The 9801-nt window shown below is 35.8% G+C and overlaps 1 protein-coding gene across 1 annotated transcript in view; it reads left to right on the top strand.

Moving 5' to 3' along the window:
• The first annotated feature begins 4565 nt into the window (after nt 1–4565).
• The window catches only part of LOC106666909, a 56747-nt gene continuing 51511 nt past the window's right edge, over nt 4566–9801 (top strand). The window contains exon 1 of the transcript XR_002909928.1: nt 4566–4671. The gene's annotated coding sequence lies outside the window, so the exon portion shown is untranslated. The remainder of the gene's footprint in view (nt 4672–9801) is intronic.

The raw sequence follows: 9801 nt of genomic DNA, 5'->3' as shown, positions 1-9801 counted from the left end.
TAAAATTAAATAACGTGATTTCAACTATGAGGATATATGAACCCTCGGGGTGCGAGGTTGTTTAGAGTAAGTAGCCATGTGTTTTATTATAGTATTTGTTAGATATTTTTCCAGTTCTTTTTTATGTGTATGAAGAGTGATGTGTAGTGAGGAGGAATATTGCAATACATCGACCCTCAATTAGATTAGTTAATATGCTAGTATGGGTTGTAAAATCAAGTCCGTAGTTTTTTTTTTTTTCTATCATGTGATTTGTATTTTCTGGAGTATTCAAGTGATGTCTTTATCATTAGTAGAATTTCGTAGAGCCTGGAATATGTGAAAATCGGAAGGAATGTCGTGGTTGGGATAGTACAGCTGAGCTCCTACTTCAGCATCTTCAAAGACATGCCTAAGGCTCTACAATTAGATTATTGGCCAATTTGCTTGCGTTACTCACTCCAGTGTGCAGTATATACTAGAATTAACATTTCAGTTTATATTAACTGAACTTTATATTTTGAGTCGCAACCTTTGCAGTATGTAAATTCATTCACTTATTTGGGCATACCTCTCAACTGTACGGGTAAATTCAATTTGGCAAGGAATAGTGCTCTTAATAAAAGTATACGAGCTCTTGAAAAGATAAAAGAAACACTTATTACAAATAATCCAACTTCCTAGCGATGAAAAGCTATTTGACTCAGTTGTTGCTGCATCTGCTTACTGTGCCGCTGAACCTTGGGCGGTAACACAGTTGGAAGGATTGGACAAATTTCACACCAGATATTAAAAACAGCTGTTCCATCCGCCTCACAATACTCTTGATCATTATATAAAACTTGAGTTTGGTCTTGAATCTCCTAGCACCTAAATTTTGATTAGGGTCATAAAATGGCTAAGTAGAGTGCTAGCTGCAGATGAAAAATCGTCTCTGAAAAGATCTTTTGAATCTGTTTAGTTCACAATGAGCTTTTCATCACCTCGTAAAGAATATGGTAAAAGCTTGTCCATTTCATGATATATTCTCATTCGGGTTTCGAACCTTTCCAATTTTTTTTTGTTATGTAAATGTGGTGGCTAAGCACAAAAGAGACATAATTGAGCACAATTTGGATATGTTAGGTTTAATATCTGATAGTCAGATGTTGGGTTCAACATCTAGATCTAGACAGCTTCGGTATTTAGTTTTTGTGGCTGTATACAGGGTGTCCTTTTTAGATGGCCCAGCTGAATTTCTCTTAAATCAATGACGCTATCCAAAAAAAATTGTTTAATATTTTTAGTCTATTTCAAATTTTTACCTTGTCTTCGAAAAAAATTATACAGGCTACTTCACGCCCAGTTTAACTTCAAATACGACCCTACACATCATTTTATAGCATTTTTACGCAGAAAACAATGGTGCAATCAGATTTTAAATTGGTCAAAAAATGTCCAAGTTATGGCAAAAAGAAACTGAGCTGAATATTTTATTGTAGGTTCGCGAAAAGGAAGGGAAGGGTTTTAGGTTTTTCAAAAAATAAAATTAGAGATGTACTCCGGATTTAAATTTTAAGCCGTATCGTTCTCATCTTGTCCAGGGACTTCGGGACTCTGATTATGACAGGTGTCTAACGTTCCTTGCACAAATATCAATTTGGGAGGCTGAAGAAAACGTTCTTCAACATATCCCATGAACTGTTGAATTAACTTCACCTCTAATGGTATACTAAACCGTTGGAATTTTCGAATGTGGTCAGAGAAAAATCCGAGAATTTCGTACTCTTGTTATTAGGTGGTTCACAGTATTATCGTTTGGTGTGGACTTCTTGTAAATAAATTAATTGGGCATTATTACTACGAAAATAATTTAAGTGGTGCTCAATTCCTCAATTTTTTAGGGTTTCCCAACACTATTAGATGATGTTCCACTGCAACAACGACAAAGAGTGATTTTCAAGCTTGATGGAGGTGAGATGTATTTGAATCGTCACTTCCGGGATGGATGGATAGGACCCCATGGCCCGATGTGTCGGTCACCCGATTTAACTCCACTAGACTATTTTCTGTGGGACCATTTAAAAAACAGTATCTGCGCCAATAAAAACCCAGCAACTTCAGTTGAAGAACTAAGCAAAGGATAGAAAATGTATGTCAATCCATCTCCCCTGACTCTATCGCTCTGAGCACCGGTTAAGAGGGGTTAAAAAGATCAAATCTTTGTATTTTTAGGCGAGGCAGGCAGTTCGATCATGAAATGTGATTAATAAATAGCAAACCAAACGATTTTTGTTAAACTTTTTGCCATAACTTTGTCGTTGTTTGACCAATTTAAAATCCGATTGAACCATTGTTTTTAGCGTAAAAAATTCTCCAAAACGATATGTCAGGATGTGTCGGGTACTATTTGAAATTATGAAGTTGAACTGGGCCTAAGTTACTCTCTATAATTTTTCTCTAAAAAAGTAAAAATTTGAAACTAGACTAAAAAATATTAAACAACAGTTTTTTTGATAGCGTCATTGGTTCAAGAGAAATTCAGCCGGGCCATCTAAAAAAAGACACCCTGTAAACAGAAAATCAGGATTCGCGTAGGTAAGTTGTAGCAAATGGAAGAACATGTTTTGCTTTTTTAACGAGCGTTGAACGAACGTTTTCCAGAGGGTGCCAAAAATGTGGGTAAGTATCGGACTCGAAAGTAGATTTCAAGGTGGAGTATGTGGTAATGTCTATCAAACATTCGTATTTACTTGAAGATAGACTGGTTGGCTTTGTGGAAACTGAAAACGGTGTGACCACCCATTCACGGTCTTGCAGCATTGTATCTCGACCTGTGGGAAGTAGTAGTAGTATCTACAAACTTCGAAGGTGTTCCCATATTTCATCAATCCACACAGCAAGCTCCAGTTTGCTTTTTGTTTTTTATAAATCATTTAACACAGGAAAACATTCCACCCCTTCCTCCTCAACAGATTCAACCATTTCAACCCAAAAGTGGATTTTTTTGCAAGCTAAAAATTTGTCATTAGCATCGAAACTCTTACCTTACAAAGAAAGACTCAGCTCATTCATTTTCATGAAATCTGACAAATACAACAGTTTACATTGCCATTTCTTATCATTGAGTCAATTTGATCTTTGTATAATAAATAAACGTTACTCGGAGCACGTTTCTCAATTGTGATGGTTTGGCTGAGTGGAACGCTCGTCCGTCAGGCCACATGCGGTTTTGGTTCGTTCTACTTAAACCACTGCTGCCTATAGTAAAGTACACAAATGAAGTTTGTACTTCCTACCTTAACATCAGCAAAACCAATTCTTATTTTTGGCGACTATAATGAATCAGTAGTTTTGTAACTATAACCGATTCAGTAATTTTTGCGACTATAGAGTATTAGCGTAGTTTTGGCGTCTATTGACTGTTAGGGCCTCCAAAACAGATGTGAAAATGGACGCCACAAATTCCTGAAATCTCCTGACTTTTTTGTAAATCCTAACGCCCATTATTTATATGTCCATTTTATACTCTCTAGACCCGCCCGGCACTAATAAAAACAAAGTGTGAAAGTTTCATCGAAATGGGTTCAATAGTTTTTATGAATAAATAATAAATAAATGAATAAAAGAAGAATGAATGAATGAGGAATGCATAAATAAAAAACTTTTGTTTGCAATACTCATTCTTATTAGTTTTTAATTTTACTTATCCATTCTACTTTATTTTTAGTTATAAATTTTTTTCGAAGTTCGCCAGGGACCCTCTAGTTAGGGTCGGCGTACCCCCAAGGAGTCCGCGGAATACAGCTTGGGAAGTCCCATTAAACCAAACGCTCGAATTTGGTCATCATCATTGGTCAGAGCCAACCACGTATGGACGGTGCTTTCTCTTGAAGCCTCACCACCATGGACATTACAAATTTCCCAAGACTTGGATTCCATTTTATTCATAGCTTTGCCAAAAATTTAATTTCAGCTCTACAAATTATAAATTTTTTATTTCATATCTGAGTAGTCGCTCCCAAGTTGTCAGTATTAACTCCAAAAGATCTGACATTGGCTTTATTACTTCCGGAGTTCCACAGGGGTCCATCTTAGGTCCTCTTTTATTTGCCACCTATATGCAGATGACTGTCAGTTGTATGATGTTCTCTGCATGAACAATTAAGCCAAAAGTTTGAATTTCAATTGTCGATTTCAACTTCAAAGAGCTGACGTTGGTTTTATTAATCCGGAATTCCAGTCTACCTTAGGTCCCCTTTTATTTTCCACTTACTTCAATGATATTTCTTCTATTTTAATTTCCTTTCATTCCACCTATATGCGGATGATTGATAGTTGTTGAAATTGATCTGATCCTCTACATCAATATCATTAAACCAAACGGTTGAATTTAATTTTTTCAATGATCGCCATTATTATAAGGCGACGGAAAAAAAACGAATGATTTCAAACGAAAAACTTTCACGTTATCTAGTTTATTTCACATACCTTGTGAAAAACTCCGCTTTCCATTAATTGCATATAAATAATCGGTCAAATAATCGCGAAAATATCAAACGGCAAATATAAAACAGACGTTCAAGTGGGGGCGTCGAAGTGGGGCTTCGTGTCCAGAGGGAAAGAGTCGAGCCAGTAGTCATTTCTAACTTCTCACAGTTGCACGTTTTCTGCCAGGAGGATGGTTCTATATATATGTCACGCGTCCTAGGGGTAAGTCGAAAACACATCGATCCAAATAAAGAACGCCACGTTACACAACTAAGTAAAATCTTTACCACACGCTTTGCACTACACTTTTTTTTAAAGAAAGAATTTTTTCTTCTGTACACAATAATTTATTATTTTTCAAAATACACACAAAAGAGACATAATTGAGCACAATTTGGATATGTTAGGTTTAATATCTGATAGTCAGATGTTGGGTTCAACATCTAGATCTAGACAGCTTCGGTATTTAGTTTTTGTGGNAAGTTATTAAATAGTAAATTAATTTTTGAGATATAAAAGCGTTCCTTCCATCAATGTAGTATCGATCGTTTTTTCAAAAATGTTTTCAATTTTTTTGAGAGGAAAACAGAAAAACCTGTCTTTTTTGGTCTTTAAAGTCTTATTTGGTCAAATTGCACTTATTAAGAAAAGCTTGTTTTTTGTCCAAAAGCGTGGAGGGGGGGGGAATTGAAGTTTTTCCCTTAAATAAAACCTGCTATTGTTCTTATCGATCAAATGCAAGAAAAACTGTAAGCTTCGTCATTTCATTCAGCTCTGTTCTGACAAAAATATAATAAATCAACTATTTTATGCATCATTTTTTCTTTTGCCCATTTCTAAACACAAAACGATCTCTAATTTATTTATTAAAAACAAATATCTTTCGTTTTGTACGGAAAAATCATAAAAATGAAAGGACATAAGACACTTCAAACCTTTCGTACCAAATTTATAATGTGCATTGAGTTTAAATCAGAAAATGTTATTAACGAGTAAAAGTATTGTTTACAACCCTTTATAAGCTTTGTTTACATAACAATTAACGCCGTATCAGTTGTGTTTGGCATTGAGTTTATTTGCTTAGAGACACGTTTTAAAATGTAATATGTACATATATATTATATTTCCGCATGTTCATTTTTCTCTTGGTTCGAATTTGAACATTAAAACTCTTATTTTTATTTATTTTTGATTAGCTTAGTTAGGAAAACATCCAATTTGAACATTAAAACTCTTATTTTTATTTATTTTTGATTAGCTTAGTTAGGAAAACATCCAATTTGAACATTAAAACTTAGTTTTATTTATTTTTGATTAGCTTAGTTAGGAAAACATCAAATTGGATAGGATCAAATAGGATTGGAGTTCATAGGTTGGTTGTTTAGATTACCCTCTTTAGCCAATAATATCACTGTAATGATTGAATCTTCAATTTAATATAAGAAATTTTTGTCCATGATGAAAAAGGGGAAAGTATCTTTGGTAAAGAAATGCGGGAGAGGAAACACGGTTGGGCTCGCATCCATTGTTCTTTGGGTCGAGATTCTCATCTTTATTCACGGCCCCATCAAAGGCCCTATCAGGGGAATAGCAAATAATTAAAGTACATTGAAATCACCTTTGCGTCATTCCACACTATGATTTTTTTTATGGGAACAAATCAAAACTGTGATACGATTTGACGAGAATGTGGAATAAATATGAAATCAGGAAACAATTTTTTTAAAGGGAATAAATCAATCGTTTGGCCATCTTCAGTGGTTGATCTGCGTGATTTTTTCTCAATTGCAATCTTTTATAAGGTGTCGACGACCGTGAGTAAAAAAATCACGAATACAAAGCACTGAAGATGGCGAGAAGCCGAAATCCGCCTGATGGACAAAAATAATGTGAATCGACCAAACTACAGATTATCATCAACAATGGTTTGACACTGCGGTATAGTTGGAAATAATATAGCGGATAGAGCTGCAAAACTTGCTATCAATGATGGTGAACGGTCATGTTACATCCTCCATGATGATTTCTTTTCACACTTAAAGTAAAAGAAGTTTGCTATCGTGGCAACGGCATTGAGAAGAGAATATAGATGCAGAATTAAGAGAAATTAAACCGCAAGTCAAATCTTGGGGATGCTCCTTTCGATCATCCAGACATGAAGAGGCAATACTGTATCGACTGTGAGTAGGCACACACACACAAGGCTCACCCATGGCCATGTTATGTTTAGGGAGAACGCACCTATCTGTGCCACGTGTGGAGAGCGGATGCGATGAAGCATATACTGACAACCTGTAAAGCATATGAACACGACAGAACTACACTAAAATTAAGTACAGCCTAAACCTACGGTTGGGAGCCTAGCAAGGCGATTTTCACGTCCCCTGCTTTCATTCACGCCAATAAATACACTCACACACAGTAAAAATCTTACATTCACTATCCTAATTGGTTCGACAAGTCTGTAGGTACTCGATATTGTATACAGACCGTGTCCATACGGCGTTGACACGGCGCTCATCACTGTAAGGTAAAGATACCGGGTTCGAATCTAGCGGCCCTGCATTCGAATCCGACATACTTACAAATGGGCTTTTTTTTCATAAACAAAGGCACCCTGAGGGTTGATATGACCTCTACTGTTGTGAACCCTCGTTTAAAAAAAAATTGTTTGTGGGTACTCAATATTCCATCACAAACATACATACATTCACGCCCCCCCCCATCACACTGCAAATATATATGAAAGTAAATAACCTAAACTTGTTTGGTGGGTATGTGCTTTACAGATGTTGCCGCTAAAGCTTAAAGGGCATCTCCGTGGTCTTTCTTTGGTGAGGAGATGCCCAATTAATTATTTTGGTTGAGAATTGTTGTCGAGCTTAATAATTTCTTCAAGTTTTACATTTCCCCCACTTCATTCACTTAATTGACATTAATAACAAAGATTGTCCACATCTGAAAATTTCAACAAAACAGATTTTTCTTCAGGTTTTACGCCGTTAAAGAAATTATAATTATCAGAGTAACATTGTATTGGCTAGGATTTAAGAAATATCGTTGTATTATGTAAAATATCAATCCTTATTTTAATCTTTCGCTTATATAATTGTTCCATTGTTTAAATCGAATAATTGTTTACTCAGCATTGTAGCTAGTCTTTGCATTTCAAAAAGACATTGTACAAAGATAAAAAATCGTAATTAATGGTCTTTGAGACACCATTAGACACAGGACAAATTGGCGCTTTTGCGTCCCCTTCCTGAGGAAACTACCCTAGCTTCGATCTAGAGTGTCAGTGCATAATTATCCGCCAGGAATTTTGAATAATTATAGTAAATATAGGTGATTTCAAGAAATAAGAAAGAGGAATTGTCAGCCTACTTTTTTTAAAGTAGCGAAGTTTATTTATAAGAGTCTATAGCTTTATGTTTACAAGATTACCACACTACACAAGGACCGTCACTGACCGTTGCTATAGCTGAACCTTTGAAAACTGCATTAAATAAAGGCAAAATATGTATAAGAAGGATCTTGGTATTTTTTACTTACAAGGGGAAGCTGCTGACGTGGATCGACTGTAACGAAATCTTTTTGGATGAACTAAGTCGAAAATGTTAGCCAATGGGACCTAGGAGCCGAAATTTTTTTGTAATAATTTCCACATTTTCTTGAAAATATGATTTTCTCCCTTTGCTGTGCATGTACTTCAAAGTTATATAGGTTGACTTCTTTTTGTATTTTATACCTCGGATAAGAAAATAATAAAAGAAAAGACAATGACGATTATATTGTCATATCTACCAATCCATCATGCTCGCTCGGTGTTTGTTTGCAGATAGACGTTATCGTCTATGGATGTTGGGTTATGGAAACTGCCTGATGGTCGCTTTAGATTTGAAAATGAGATTAACCACTTATACCATGGCTGGTAATGATCCATCAAACTGGAGTCATCTCTAGATGGTAAAACACCCTAAGATGGCGAAATGCTGAATAGCATCTGGCAGATCAACAGCAAAAATAGGAGGACCATAGCCATCGATAATGACCAAATTCTCCCAGTATAACTTAACGGTTATACATTGAGTTAATACCCATTTTTAATTAAACACTTAGAGATTAAATCAAAACGGAAATATGCCTTATTTTTTAAAAGTAATTTTTTTATTCTTAGTTATCCGTTTTGTACAAAGTACTTTTTCTCGATGAAGAATGCCAATGAGCATGCGGTTGTAATACGCGGAGATATTTCTAATCGGTAAAGATATTTTGCGGCCAGACGCCATATACATGTCAACCACTAGCCCAGCCGAAAAATTCAATTCAGGAACAGAAAAAACCAATAGGATTAATGGGTAAGACAATCATTTATCCAAGTTAAAAATACATTTCTAACGTATAAAAAATGGCTATTCTCGGCTTTCGTTTATTGACATCCTGGGCCTTTATGGAACGTTGAATTTAACTGTTTGCCTTTTCTTGTCACGAAATGGCTCATCGTTGTGAATTCATCAGTGTATTTCACCTTAACGAAGATTTCGGTGGACGCGATGGCCCATTTCCCACCCATCTGCGATTATAAGGATGGTGGTGGATTAATCTTCGCATAGGTTTAGGATGGAAGAATAGAAGCATAAAAGACAGAAACAACTTTTTAATGAAAGCGATATTAAATCAAGGAAATACAAATTCTCTACTACATAAATGAGATAAACAACCATACCAGTCGTAATTTACATCCTGATCGGCCATTTTGAGTTTATTTCGTCTTCCTTACTGAGCAACCATCAAGCTTTTTGTTGATAGTTTTATTTTAAACAAACATTTTTGGAGTAACAGGCAAATTATTCTTAACAGAAAGTAACTCTAATTTATAATGTTTTTTTTAATTGTTTTATGTGACTCGTAGTTGGAATCTTGTCGATTCCGATCATTCTGGCCCACATATCCTCACTGTTTGCGGTCTGTCAAACTTTTGTCGGTATTTGTCCGACTTTTGTGAAGGATCTTTGTGTTTTATTACTCAGCCGTATTCTTTTGCAAGGTATCGATTGCCACGAGAGAAAAAACTCACGGAAGCAAGGAATTGAAGATGGCGAGAACCCGAACCTGACCGACCAAAATAATGTGAATCCACCGAACTACAGACTATTTAGTGTAGTGAAAAATGGCAAAAGGAGGGAAAACTCATAAGGTGGGGTTGAGATGGGGAGTTGATGTCCGGGTGGATCGAGGTCAGGATAGCTCAGGTGGTAGAGCAGCGGCGTATCTAGCCGAAGGTCGTGGGTTCGAATCCCTCTCGTGCCATTAACTTTTTTCATCTCAACTAAAAACCTTAATTAATTGTAA

This window comes from Cimex lectularius, unplaced genomic scaffold (assembly GCF_000648675.2).
Source record: "Cimex lectularius strain Harlan isolate CLEC.00 unplaced genomic scaffold, Clec_2.1 scaffold21, whole genome shotgun sequence".
NCBI classification, from domain to species: Eukaryota; Metazoa; Arthropoda; class Insecta; order Hemiptera; family Cimicidae; genus Cimex; species Cimex lectularius.
The sequence above is the reverse complement of the archived record's forward strand: the minus strand, read 5'-3'. Positions and strand labels throughout refer to the sequence as shown.